The sequence below is a fragment of the Lolium rigidum genome, chromosome 6 (genome assembly GCF_022539505.1).
Source record: "Lolium rigidum isolate FL_2022 chromosome 6, APGP_CSIRO_Lrig_0.1, whole genome shotgun sequence".
NCBI lineage: Eukaryota > Viridiplantae > Streptophyta > Magnoliopsida > Poales > Poaceae > Lolium > Lolium rigidum.
In genome coordinates this window covers 88,595,316-88,610,024 of record NC_061513.1, presented here as the reverse complement: position 1 = coordinate 88,610,024, position 14,709 = coordinate 88,595,316, and positions in this window count along the sequence as shown.

The following is a 14,709-nucleotide window of genomic DNA, read 5'->3' as shown; positions in this document are numbered from 1 at the left end:
AGATTTATTTGGCATGTATTCTTCTAGTTAGGTTGGTCATAATAGGGAGTAACTTAGACTAGTAACATATGTCAAATTATTACTAGTCTAGGTTACTATCTTCATAGTGGGTAGTAATTTATATGTGGTGTCATGCATTGTATCATTTATTATGTTGTAGACTCATCTTGTCTTGAGATGTGTGATGTTATGGTAACATAGCTAGTTACCACCTCACTCTCTTTCTTCATTTATTAGCATGCCATGTCATCAAAATGTCTTGAGATATGTGATGTTACTAGCTATGTTACTCCCACTATGAGCAGTCTTATATGTGTTATGATACGGTCTCTAATTATGATATCACTATGGTCTCTCTCATTATTAATTATCTTGATATATTATTAATTATCTTGATATGTTAACGTTCTTGCATGCATATAATGCATGTAGTATCTATGATATTTTCATTGTGGGTAGTTATAATGGAAAGTTCAGAAATTCGCTTTCCATAAAAATCGAAAATTTGTATTTTGGTGGGCGTTGCTCCCCTAACCTTAAACTTTATTTGCATAGTATAGCTCATGTTAAGTTAAAGGACATACCTACCTCGCGACACTACACAATTGCTCCCCCGTGCAGCGGCTCATAATGCTACATATGCATGCAATTAACATCTCTAAGGCCGCATAAAATAGCATGACGTCATCCTTCCCTAAGAGGCGCCACATCGATATTTGCTTAGTTAGAGAAAACAGAATAAAGAGAGAGAAGGTTGCATTCATTAACTAAGGGATCATCTCTTAGATAATAAGGAAAGGCTATAATAAGGGATCATCTCTTCGATAATAAGGAAAGGCTATACTTTTCATTGTACCTCACCGTTAGTTTAGTTGCGACGATATATTCGAAACTAGATCCTAGGTTAACATGTTTGGATTAAAAAATGCTAATAATTGGCAGATTAATATCACTTAACTGCCATATTATTAGGGATGCAACCAGATTGGATCGGATCGCTTTTCTTGTTACCATATCCTATACTATATTTTCATGACGGATTCGAAGAGGATCGGTTACGGATTCGAATCCGGGAAAATGAGACTGCGGAGCAAATGGAGCGGATTGATAAAATTAGTTCACACTGGTAGAAAAACAGGCTTCCGGGAAGCCCCATAAGTCGCGAAGGTAAAGGAACCGCGACTAATGGGGTCTTTAGTCGCGGTTCGTGTGGCGAACCGCGACCAAAGGCTCCGGGCCCGGGGCGCACGGTGGCCAGCTCGGTGCACATGGGGGCTTTAGTCGCGGTTGGCCAGGCCAACCGCGACTAAAGTGCCCGAAGGCCTTTAGTCGCGGTTGGCCAGGCCAACCGGGACTAAAGCCCCTCCCTATATATACCCATCCAGCCATTTGGAGCCAACACTTAGCCATTTGGAGCCATTCTCTTCACAAACTTCACAAGTGAGTGTTAGGTTTGCTTTTGGTTCCTCTTATGCACATAAGGTGTTTGATGAAATGCCCCAAGAGCATGAAACAAACATGATATGAAGTGTTGGAGCCACACTTGAGCTTTCTCATTTATTTTTTCCTCCTCGATCGCGGTTAGCAACTTGAACCTTTGATGTGTCGTCATTGATACAATATGCATGTGTGTGTAGTTCATTGTTTAATTTATATTGTTTGTAGCTAGTTAGTTTAACAAATGCATGATGGTTAATTATATATTTTATATTATAATAATGCAGATGAATCGGCAATGGATGTACGGTAACCGACTCTCCGGCGAGTTCAGTACGGGTTTGAAAGATTTCCTCGTAGTGGCTAATGCGAACAAGCAGGGGGGTTTTGTTATCTCGTCCATGTGTTAAATGTAAGAATCGAAGGGTTACTCTTCCTCAAGAGATGTTCACATGCACCTGCTTCGGCACGGTTTCATGCCAAGCTATAATTGTTGGACCAAGCATGGAGAAAGAGGGGTTATAATGGAAGAAGATGAAGAAGGGGATGATTTCATCGATGAAAGCTATCTTTCTCATTTCGGTGATACTTTCATGGAGGATGCTGAAGGTGAAGGGGAAGGTGAAGAAGAGGCACGTGATGATCCCGTTGATGATCTTGGTCGGACCATTGCTGATGCACGGAGACGCTGCGAAACCGAAAAGGAGAGGGAGAATTTGGATCGCATGTTAGAGGATCACAGGAAGGCGCTGTACCCCGGATGCGATGATGGTCCGAAAAAGCTGGGCTGCACACCTGGATTTGCTGAAATGGAAGGCACGAGCAGGTGTAGCTGACTCGGCATTTGAAAACTTGCTGAAAATGTTGAAGAATATGTTTCCAAAGAATAACGAGTTGCCCGCCGATACGTACGAAGCAAAGAAGGTTGTCTCGCCCTCTAGGTTTAGAGGTTCCGAAGATACATGCATGCATCAACGATCGCATCCTCTACCGCGGTGAATACGAGAATTTGAATGAATGCCCGGTATGCACTCGCATTGCGTTATAAGATCGAGGCGATGACCCCGGTGACGATGTTGAGGGCCGAAAAACCAGGAAGAGGGTTCCCGCCAAGGTGATGTGGTATGCTCCTATAATACCACGGTTGAAACGTCCGTTCGAGGAACAAAGAGCATGCCAAGTTGTTGCGATGGCACAAAGAGGACCGTAAGTCGGACGGGGAGTTGAGACACCCCGCAGATGGAACGCAATGGAGAAAGATCGACAGAGAGTTCAAAGATTTTGCAGCCGACGCAAGGAACATAAGATTTGGTCTAAGTACGGATGGCATGAATCCTTTTGGCGAGCGGAGCTCCAGCCATAGCACCTGGCCCGTGACTCTATGCATCTACAACCTTCCTCCTTGGTTGTGCATGAAGCGGAAGTTCATTATGATGCCGGTGCTCATCCAAGGTCCGAAGCAACCCGGCAACGACATCGATGTGTACCTAAGGCCATTAGTTGATGAACTTTTACAGCTGTAGGGCAGACCTGGTGTCCGTGTGTGGGATGAGCACAAAGAAGAGGAATTTGACCTACGAGCGTTGCTTTTCGTAACCATCAACGATTGGCTCTGCTCTTAGTAACCTTTCGGGACTCGTCAAATAAGGGATACAATGCATGCACGCACCGCTTACATGAGACCGAAAGTGTACATTTGCCAAATTGTAAGAAGAACGTGTACCTTGGGCATCGTCGATTTCTTCCGAAAGGTCATCCAAGTAAGAAAGAAAGGCAAGCATTACAACGGCAAGGCAGATCACCGGCCGAAGCCTCGCGGAACACACTGGTGCTGAGGTATTTGATATGGTCAAGGATTTGAAAGTCATCTTTGGAAAGGGTCCTGGCGGACAATCGGTTCCGAAGGGAGCTGACGGGCACGCAGCCATGTGGAAGAAGAAATCTATATTCTGGGAGCTAGAATATTGGAAAGTCCTAGAAGTCCGCTCTGCAATCGACGTGATGCACATTACGAAGAATATTTGCGTGAACCTCCTAAGCTTCTTGGGCGTGTATGGGAAGTCAAATGATACAAAGGAAGCACGCGCAGACCAAGCAAAGTTTGAAAGACCCCGATGACCTCGCATCCGGAACGGTTTCAAGGTCGTGCCGCCTACGCTCCGACCAAAGAAGAGAAGGTCATCTTTTTTGAATGCCTCGAGCAAGTATGAAGGTCCCGTCCGGATTCTCGTCCAATATAAAGGGAATAATAAACATGGCGGAGAAAAAGTTCCAAAACCTGAAGTCTCACGACCGCCACGTGATTATGACGCAATTGCTTCCGATTGCTTTGAGGGGCTCCTGCCGGAAAATGTTCGAGTAGCCATTGTGAAGCTATGTGCATTCCTCAATGCAATCTCTCGAAGGTAATCAATCCAGAAGTTCTACCACGGTTACAGAACGATGTGATCCAATGTCTTGTCGGTTTCGAGTTGGTGTTCCCGCCATCCTTCTTCAATATTATGACGCACCTCCCGGTTCACCTAGTCGATGAGATTTCCATTCTCGGTCCTGTATTTCTACACAATATGTTCCCCTTCGAGAGGTTCATGGGAATATTAAAGAAATATGTTCGTAACCGTGCTAGGCCAGAAGGAAGCATCGCCAAGGGCTATGGAAATGAGGAGGTAATTGAGTTTTGTGTTGACTTTGTTCCTGACCTTAAACCGATTGGTCTTCCTCGATCGCGGCACGAGGGGAGACTGATACGTCCAAAACGTATCTACTTTCCCGAACACTTTTGCTATTGTTTTGCCTCTAATTTGTGTATTTTGGATGCAACTAACACGGACTAACGCTGTTTTCAGCAGAACTGTTCTGGTGTCTCGTTTTTGTGCAGAAATCCAACTTTCAGGAAAAACCTCGGGACAATTGAATACTGACGGAATACTGACGGAGCCAGAAGGACAATTGAAGTGGAGGCCCGAAGGCCCCACACCACATGGCGGCGCGGCCCAGGGGGGGCCCGCGCGGCCATGTGGTGTGGCCCCCTCGGCTGGCCTTCGACGCCCCCCTTCGGACTACTTATTCGCCTCGACCTAAAAACGCACGGGGAGAAGTCGAAGTCGCCGTAAACCCTCCGAACGCCGCCACATCGCGAAACTCCGTCGCGGGAGCCGAAGTCTCCGTTCCGGCACTCCGCCGGGACGGGGAATTGGAGGAGATCATCACCGCCATCACCGCCAACGCCTCTCCATCAACCAGCAATGTTTCCCCCATCCATGTGTGAGTAATTCCCCGCTGTAGGCTGAAGGGGATGGTAGGGATTGGATGAGATTGGTCATGTAATAGCATAAGATTGTTAGGGCATAGTGCCTAGTGTCCGTAGATGGTACTTTTATGATATTGTTGTAACTTGTTATGCTTAATGCTTGTCACTAGGGCCCGAGTGCCATGATCTCAGATCTGAACATGTTATTATTTCATCATGATATTCGTTGTTTATGATCTTACCTGCAAGTTGTATACACATGTCGCTGTCCGGAACCAATGGCCCCGAAGTGACAGAATCGGGACAACCGGAGGGAATGGTAGCGATGTGAGGATCACATGTGTTCACGGAGTGTTAATGCTTTGCTCCGGTACTCTATTAAAAGGAGTACCTTAATATCCAAGTAGTTTCCTTGAGGCCCGGCTGCCACCGGCTGGTAGGACAAAAGATGTTGTGCAAGTTTCTCATTGCGAGCACGTACGACTATAATTGGAACACATGCCTATTGATTGATTAGTACTTGGACACCGTTTTATTATTATCCGCAAATGCCCTGCTATGATTGTTACATGAGTTTCTCTCATCCATGCAACGCCCGTTATCCGTCCCCGTGCCTACGTATTTTAATCCTCGCTCGTTTACTAAAATCACTACCGCTGTCTTTGTTACTCTGCTCTGTTATTTCACTACTACTATCGCTATAAAACTGTTACTACCGATAAACTCCTGCGAGCAAGTTCTGTTTCCGTGTGCATCTGAATTGACAACTCCGTTGTTAAGGCTTTCAAGTATTCTTTGTCTCCCTTGTGTCGAATCAATAAATTGGGTAATACTTCCCTCGAAGACTCATTGCGATCCCCTATACTTGTGGGTCATCAAGACTATTTTCCAGGCGCCGTTGCCGGGGAGCATAGCTTTATTTGGAAGTTCACTTGGATTGATATTGTTCGCTGCAAATTCTCCATCATGGGTAAACCTCGCGATACTAAGGTCGCCATATTACCATCCACTACAAGAAAAGGTACAACTCGAGTACCTCTGCTCGCTCTTGATTCACCATCCGTGATTGATAAACTTGTTTCACCACCACATGCTTCAAATGCTGGTACTTCGCTGAATCGAAAACTCTCATAATACCGATAATATGTTTGCTCGTGCTTGATGATAGTGGTTCATTGGGAACTTTTCTATATGCTAAAATTGCTAGGTCTAGACAAATTGAAAATGCTCGAAACTCCCGATGTTACTACACCTGTTAATTCACCCGAACTTGAATACTCTAGTGATGATCTTGATGAAGATTATGTGGAACTTGATGATGATTTTATTGAAAAATGCCATGCTACTACCGATGCAAGAAAAATTAAAAAGTTGCTTGCGTAACATACTCGTTAGATATAAACTGCCTCTCTGATCCTAAATTTGCCACATCTCCTATAAACATTAGGGATAAAGATTATGATTTTTCTCTTGATCTATCTCATATAGCTATTGTTGAGAAAACACCTTTTTGTGGTACTGAAAAAGAAAGTGTTGTTGAACACATGACTGAGTTATCTACTTTGAGTAGCTTGTTTTCTGATGATGTTAAGAAGCGTACTTACTTTGTGGCTAAAATCTTTCCATTCTCATTAAAGGATGACGCTAAAACTTGGTATAATAGTTTGCCACCTAGTTCTATTAAAAGTCCAAAAGAATTGCTTGTTGTTTTCTTTCGGAAATACTTTCCTGCTAGTGCTCAACATGCTGCTTTGCAGAGAGTTTATAATTTTGATCAGGGAGATGAAGAGAAATTGCCTGAGGCTTGGGCGAGATTTTGCTCTCTTATTAGAGCTCTGCCTGACCATGATTTAGAAAAGCATGATTTACTTGATAAATTTTATAGTGGACTAACCATTGAGTCTAGGGCATACCTGGATAGTTGTGCTGGTTGTGTTTTCGGAAAAGAACTCCGGACGACGCTCGAAGAATTATTGGCTAAAATAGGCCGGAATTATGATGATTGGACTACGCCCGAACCAACTCCAACGCCAATAGTGAAGAAGAGGGGTTTAATTAAATTGAATGATGAAGATATGAGGGAAGCCAAGAAGTCTCTCAAGGAGAAAGGTATTAAATCCGAAGATGTGAAGAATCTACCTCCAATAGAAGATATATGTGAGATAATTCCCCCTTCATCCATGATTGAGGTAAATTCCCTTCAACGCTTTACTAGGGAAGATATTCCGTATTCAAAACCTCTTGCGCAATGCTTAGATGAGTTTGATAATTATATTGTTAAGCAAGAAAATTTTAATATGACAATAGAGAATCATCTAATGGAAAATTCTCAAGCTATTAGTGAATTGCATGATATTGTGGAGAGAACCTCCAATGATGTTAAGATGCTTGTTAAACATTTTCATATGGTTCAAACTCAAATTGATCAACTCACTAAAGTGCAAAATGACTTGTTAGGAAATAATGCTAAAGAAAAACATGCTTATGAAGTAACAACTAGAGGTGGTGTCTCTACCCAGGATCCTCTATATCCCGAAGGGCATCCCAAAAGAATTGAACAAGATTCTCAACGCATTGAACCTAGAGCTCATTCTAAGAAAAAGAAAAAGAAACATAAAAATGTTGTAGAATCCTCTGAACCTGCTAATGATCCTAATAGTATTTCTATTTCTGATGCTGAAACTGAAAGTGGTAATGAACATGATAAAAATAATGATAAGGATGATGCTCCTGATAAAGAAGAGGTTGAAAAAGAACCTGAAAAGCTTGCTAAAAATAAAAAGTATACTAAAGAAGATTTTATTACTGAGAAACATGGTAATGAAAGAGAACCTTGGGTGCAAAAGCAAATGCCTTTTCCTGCTAAGAAACTAAAATCAAAGGAAGAAGAATGATACGTCTCCAACGTATCGATAATTTCTTGTGTTCCATGCCACATTATTGATGTTATCTACATGTTTTATGCACACTTTATGTCATATTCGTGCATTTTCTGGAACTAACCTATTAACAAGATGCCGAAGTGCCGCTCTCGTTTTCGCTGTTTTTGGTTTCGTAAATCCTAGTAACGAAATATTCTCGAATCGGACGAAATCAACGCCAAAGTTCCTATTTTCATCGAAGCATCCAGAACACCCGGAAGGACCGCAGGGGGCCACAGGGCCACCAAACCCTAGGCCGGCGCGGCCGAGAGGGGGCCGCGCCGCCCTATGGTGTGGCCCCCCGTCGGCCCTCCTCGCGCCGCCTCTTCGCCTATATAAAGCCCCCCGGATCGAAAACCCGATACCAATTGACGAAACCCACGTAAACCTGCCGGAGCCGCCGCCATCGCGAAGCCAAGATCCGGGGGACAGGATCTCCGTTCCGGCACCTCGCCGGAGCGGGGAAGTGCCCCCGAAGGCTTCTCCATCGACACCGCTGCCATCTCCACCGCCATCTTCATCACCGCCGTCTGCTCCCATGAGGAGGGAGTAGTTCTCCATCGAGGCTCGGGGCTGTACCGGTAGCTATGTGGTCCATCTCTCTCCTATGTGTTTCAATACAATAATCTCATGAGCTGCCTTACATGATTGAGATTCATATGATGATGCTTGTAATCTAGATGTCATTATGCTAGTCAAGTGAGTTTTACTTATGTGATCTCCGTGAGACTCCTCGTCCCACGTGTGTAAAGGTGACAAGGTGTGCACCGTGTGGGTCTCTTAGGCTAGATTTCACAGAATACTTACTCATTGAATGGTATAGTGAGGTGCTTATTTATATCTCTTTATGATTGCAGCATGTTGTATCACTACTATCCATGTGCTACTCTAGTGATTTGTTATTAAAGTAGTTTATTCCTCCTGCATGTGTGCAAAGGTGACAGTGCGTGCACCGTGTTAGTACTTGGTTTATGCTATGATCATGATCTCTTGTAGATTATGGAGTTAACTATTGCTATGATAATATTGATGTGATCTATTCCTCCTACATATGCATGAAGGTGACAAGTGTGCATGCTATGCTAGTACTTGGTTTAGTAGCGTTGATCTATCTTACACTAAAGGTTACTTAAACATGAGCATTATTGTGGAGCTTGTTAACTCCGGCATTGAGGGTTCGTGTAATCCTACGCAATGTGTTCATCATCCAACAAAAGTGTAGAGTATGCATTTATCTATTCTCGTTATGTGATCAATGTTGAGAGTGTCCACTAGTGAAAGTGTAATCCCTAGGCCTTGTTCCCGAATACTCGCTGAGTTACTACCGCTTGTTTACTACCGCTGCGTTACTACCGCTGAGTTACTACCGCTTGTTTATCGTTTTATCATGCGTTACTATCGCGCAATACCACCACCATCAACTACACGCCAAGCACTTTTCTGGCACCGTTGCTACCGCTCATACTTATTCATACCACCTGTATTTCACTATCTCTTCGCCGAACTAGTGCACCTATTAGGTGTGTTGGGGACACAAGAGACTTCTTGCTTTGTGGTTGCAGGGTTGCATGAGAGGGATATCTTTGACCTCTTCCTCCCCGAGTTCGATAAACCTTGGGTATCCACTTAAGGGAAACTTGCCGCTGTTCTACAAACCTCTCCTCTTGGAGGCCCAACACCTGTCTACAAGAATAGAAGCTCCCGTAGACATCAAGCACTTTTCCGGCGCCGTTGCCGGGGAGGAAAGGTAAAAGGCTCTCATACTACGGTCCCGTGTAAAGTATTTTTCCGGCGCCGTCGTGTGTGTGCTCGAAGCTATTTCCTTTAGATCCTGCAATTGCATCTTTTTGTTTCTTGTTTACACTAGTTTGGCATAATGGACAACAATGAGCTTCTTATTCTATTTCCTGAATTAAAACATGGATTGTTTGGTGCGAAAATTAAAAAACCTATGGAACCTTATTTGCATGCTGGTAGTAATATTAGTATGAACGCTTCGAACACCATTGTTGCTAATGATATAGAAAGTTCTAAGCTTGGGGAAGCTGGTTTTCATGATCTTTTTAGTCCCCCAAGCATTGAGGAGAAAATTTTCTTTGATGATACTTTGCCTCCTATTTCTGATGATTATAATGATAGCGGTCTTTTGATGCCACTTACTGCTGAGAGTAAATTTTGTTGTGATTATACTATGCCTCCTACACTTGAAGAGAATAATAATGATAGCTACTTTGTTGAATTTGCTCCCACTACAACTAATAAAATTGATTATGCTTATGTGGAGAGTAATAATTTTATGCATGAGACTCATGATAAGAATGCTTTATGTGATAGTTATATTGTTGAGTTTGCTCATGTTGCTACTGAAAGTTATTATGAGAGAGGAAAATATGGTTGTAGAAATTTTCATGTTACTAAAACACCTCTCTATGTGCTGAAATTTTTGAAGCTATACTTGTTTTATCTTCCTATGCTTGTTACTTTGCTCTTCATGAACTTGTTTATTTACAAAATTCCTATGCATAGGAAGCATGTTAGACTTAAATGTGTTTTGAATTTGCCTCTTGATGCTCTCTTTTGCTTCAAATACTATTTCTTGCGAGTGCATCATTAAAACTGCTCGAGCCCATCTTAATGGCTATAAAGAAAAGAACTTCTTGGGAGATAACCCATGTGTTATTTTGCTACAGTACTTTGTTTTATATTTGTGTCTTGGAAGTTGTTTACTACTGTAGCAACCTCTCCTTATCTTAGTTTTATGTTTTGTTGTGCCAAGTAAAGTCTTTGATAGAAAAGTAAGTACTAGATTTGGATTACTGCGCAGTTCCAGATTTCTTTGCTGTCACGAATCTGAGCCCACTGCCCTGCAGGAAGCTCAGAAAATTATGCCAATTTACGTGCATGATCCTCAGATATGTACGCAACTTTCATTCAATTTGAGCATTTTCATTTGAGCAAGTCTGGTGGCCTAATAAAATCCATCTTTACGGACTGTTCTGTTTTGACAGATTCTGCCTTTTATTTCGCATTGCCTCTTTTGCTATGTTGGATGAATTTCTTTGATCCATTGATGTCCAGTAGCTTTATGCAATGTCCAGAAGTGTTAAGAATGATTGTGTCACCTCTGAACATGTTAATTTTTATTGTCCACTAACCCTCTAATGAGTTGTTTCGAGTTTGGTGTGGAGGAAGTTTTCAAGGGTCAAGAGAGGAGGATGATATACTACGATCAAGGAGAGTGAAAGCTCTAAGCTTGGGGATGCACCCGGTGGTTCACCCCTGCATATATCAAGAAGACTCAAGCGTCTAAGCTTGGGGATGCCCAAGGCATCCCCTTCTTCATCGACAACATTATCGGGTTCCTCCCCTGAAACTATATTTTTATTCGGCCACATCTTATGTGCTTTTTCTTGGAGCGTCTGTTTGTTTGCTTTCGTTTTTGTTTGTGTTTGAATAAATTGGATTACATCATGCTTGTGTGGGAGAGAGAGACGCTCCGCTGGTTCGTATGAACACATGTGTTCTTAGCTCATAATTTTCATGGCGAAGTTTCTTCTTCGTTAAATTGTTATATGGTTGGAATTGGAAAATGATACATGTAGTAATTGCTATAAATGTCTTGGGTAATGTGATACTTGGCAATTGTTGTGCTCATGTTTAAGCTCTTGCATCATATGCTTTGCACCCATTAATGAAGAAATACATAGAGCATGCTAAAATTTGGTTTGCATAATTGGTCTCTCTAAGGTCTAGATAATTTCTAGTAAGGTGTTTGAACAACAAGGAAGACGATGTATAGTCTTATAATACTTGTAATATGTCTTTTATGTGAGTTTTGCTGTACTAGTTCATCCTTGTGTTTGCCTCAAACAACCTTGCTAGCCTAAACCTTGTATCGAGAGGGAATACTTCTCATGCATCCAAATACTTGAGCCAACACTATGCCATTTGTGTCCACCATACCTACCTACTACATGGTATTTCTCCGCCATTCCAAAGTAAATTGCTTGAGTGCTACCTTTAAACAATTCAAAATTTATTACCTCTTATTTGTGTCAATGTTTTATAGCTCATGAGGAAGTATGTGGTGTTTATCTTTCAATCTTGTTGGGCAACTTTCACCAATGGACTAGTGGCTACATCCGCTTATCCAATAATTTTGCAAAAAGAGCTGGCAATGGGATTCCCAGTCCCAAATTAATTAACAAAAATAGACACTCCTCCATGGTATGTGATTGTTGGACGGCACCCGAAGGATTCGGTTAGCCATGGCTTGTGTAAGCAAAGGTTGGGAGGAGTGTCATCATAATAAAACTAAAATAAAAAGGTACTCCTTCATGGTATGAGATTGTTGGCAGTGCACCCGAGGATTCGGTTAGCCATGGTTTGTGAAAGAAAGGTTGGAAGGAGTGCCACCCAAAAATAAAATAAAATGGGAGCCGCTCTTTGAAGGTTTGTCCGGCAAGGGGTTAGAGTACCCGCTACCATTCGTTGACAACAACAAACACCTCTCAAAACTTTATTTTTATGCTCTCTTTATGTTTTCAAAATCAAAGCTCTAGCACAAATATAGCAATCGATGCTTTCCTCTTTGAAGGACCATTCTTTTACTTTCATTGTTGAGTCAGCTCACCTATTTCTCTCCATCTCAAGAAGCAAACACTTGTGTGAACTGTGCATTGATTCTTACATATTTGCATATTGCATTCGTTATATTGCTTTGCATTGACAATTATCCATGAGATATACATGTTATAAGTTGAAAGCAACCGCTGAAACTTAATCTTCTTTTGTGTTGCTTCAATGCCTTTACTTTGAATTATTGCTTTATGAGTTAACTCTTATGCAAGACTTATTGATGCTTGTCTTGAAGTGCTATTCATGAAAAGTCTTTGCTATATGATTCAGCTTGTTTACTCATGTCATTACCATTGTTTTGATCGCTGCATTCTCTACATATGCTGTACAAATAGTATGATCAAGTTTATGATGGCATGTCACTCCGTAAATTATCTTTGTTATCGTTTTACTCGCTCGGGACGAGCAGTAACTAAGCTTGGGGATGCCGATACGTCTCCAACGTATCGATAATTTCTTGTGTTCCATGCCACATTATTGATGTTATCTACATGTTTTATGCACACTTTATGTCATATTCGTGCATTTTCCGGAACTAACCTATTAACAAGATGCCGAAGTGCCGCTTCCGTTTTCTCGCTGTTTTTGGTTTCAGAAATCCTAGTAACGAAATATTCTCGGAATCGGACGAAATCAACGCCAAAGTTCCTATTTTCATCGGAAGCATCCGGAACACCCGGAAGGACCGTAGGGGGGCCACAGGGCCACCAAACCCTAGGCCGGCGCGGCCGAGGGGGCCGCGCCGCCCTATGGTGTGGCCCCCCGTCAGCCCTCCCGCGCCGCCTCTTCGCCTATATAAAGCCCCCGGATCAGAAAACCCGATACCAATTGACGAAACCCACGTAAACCCGCCGCAGCCGCCGCCATCGCGAAGCCAAGATCCGGGGGACAGGATCTCCGTTCCGGCACCCGGCCGGAGCGGGGAAGTGCCCCCGGAAGGCTTCTCCATCGACACCGCCGCCATCTCCACCGCCATCTTCATCACCGCTGCTGCTCCCATGAGGAGGGAGTAGTTCTCCATCGAGGCTCGGGGCTGTACCGGTAGCTATGTGGTCCATCTCTCTCCTATGTGTTTCAATACAATAATCTCATGAGCTGCCTTACATGATTGAGATTCATATGATGATGCTTGTAATCTAGATGTCATTATGCTAGTCAAGTGAGTTTTACTTATGTGATCTCCGGAGACTCCTCGTCCCACGTGTGTAAAGGTGACAGTGTGTGCACCGTGTGGGTCTCTTAGGCTAGATTTCACAGAATACTTACTCATTGAATGGTATAGTGAGGTGCTTATTTATATCTCTTTATGATTGCAGCATGTTGTATCACTACTATCCATGTGCTACTCTAGTGATTTGTTATTAAAGTAGTTTATTCCTCCTGCATGTGTGCAAAGGTGACAGTGCGTGCACCGTGTTAGTACTTGGTTTATGCTATGATCATGATCTCTTGTAGATTATGGAGTTAACTATTGCTATGATAATATTGATGTGATCTATTCCTCCTACATATGCATGAAGGTGACAAGTGTGCATGCTATGCTAGTACTTGGTTTAGTAGCGTTGATCTATCTTACACTAAAGGTTACTTAAACATGAGCATTATTGTGGAGCTTGTTAACTCCGGCATTGAGGGTTCGTGTAATCCTACGCAATGTGTTCATCATCCAACAAAAGTGTAGAGTATGCATTTATCTATTCTGTTATGTGATCAATGTTGAGAGTGTCCACTAGTGAAAGTGTAATCCCTAGGCCTTGTTCCCGAATACCGCTGAGTTACTATCGCTTGTTTACTACCGCTCGCGTTACTACCGCTGAGTTACTACCGCTTGTTTATCGTTTCTATCGCGTTACTACGCCGCAATACCACCACCATCAACTACACGCCAAGCACTTTTCTCGGCACCGTTGCTACTGCTCATACTTATTCATACCACCCGTATTTCACTATCTCTTCGCCGAACTAGTGCACCTATTAGGTGTGTTGGGGACACAAGAGACTTCTTGCTTTGTGGTTGCAGTGGTTGCATGAGAGGGATATCTTTGACCTCTTCCTCCCTGAGTTCGATAAACCTTGGGTATCCACTTAAGGGAAACTTGCTGCTGTTCTACAAACCTCTCCTCTTGGAGGCCCAACACTGTCTACAAGAATAGAAGCTCCCGTAGACATCAAAGAACACTATAATAAATTCTGTGATTGGATGAAACCTTTATTCTTGCAAATCCCTTTGACTGATGCTATTAAATTGCCTCCTTATTCAAAGTATATGAAAGATATTGTTACTAACAAAAGGAAAATCCCCAATGAGGAAATTTCCACTATGCTTGCTAATTACTCTTTCAATGGCAAAGTTCCAAAGAAGTTGGGCGACCCGGTATACCTACTATTCCTTGTTCTATTAAGAATAATTATGTTAAAACTGCTCTATGTGACTTGGGAGCCGGTGTTAGTGTTATGCCTTTT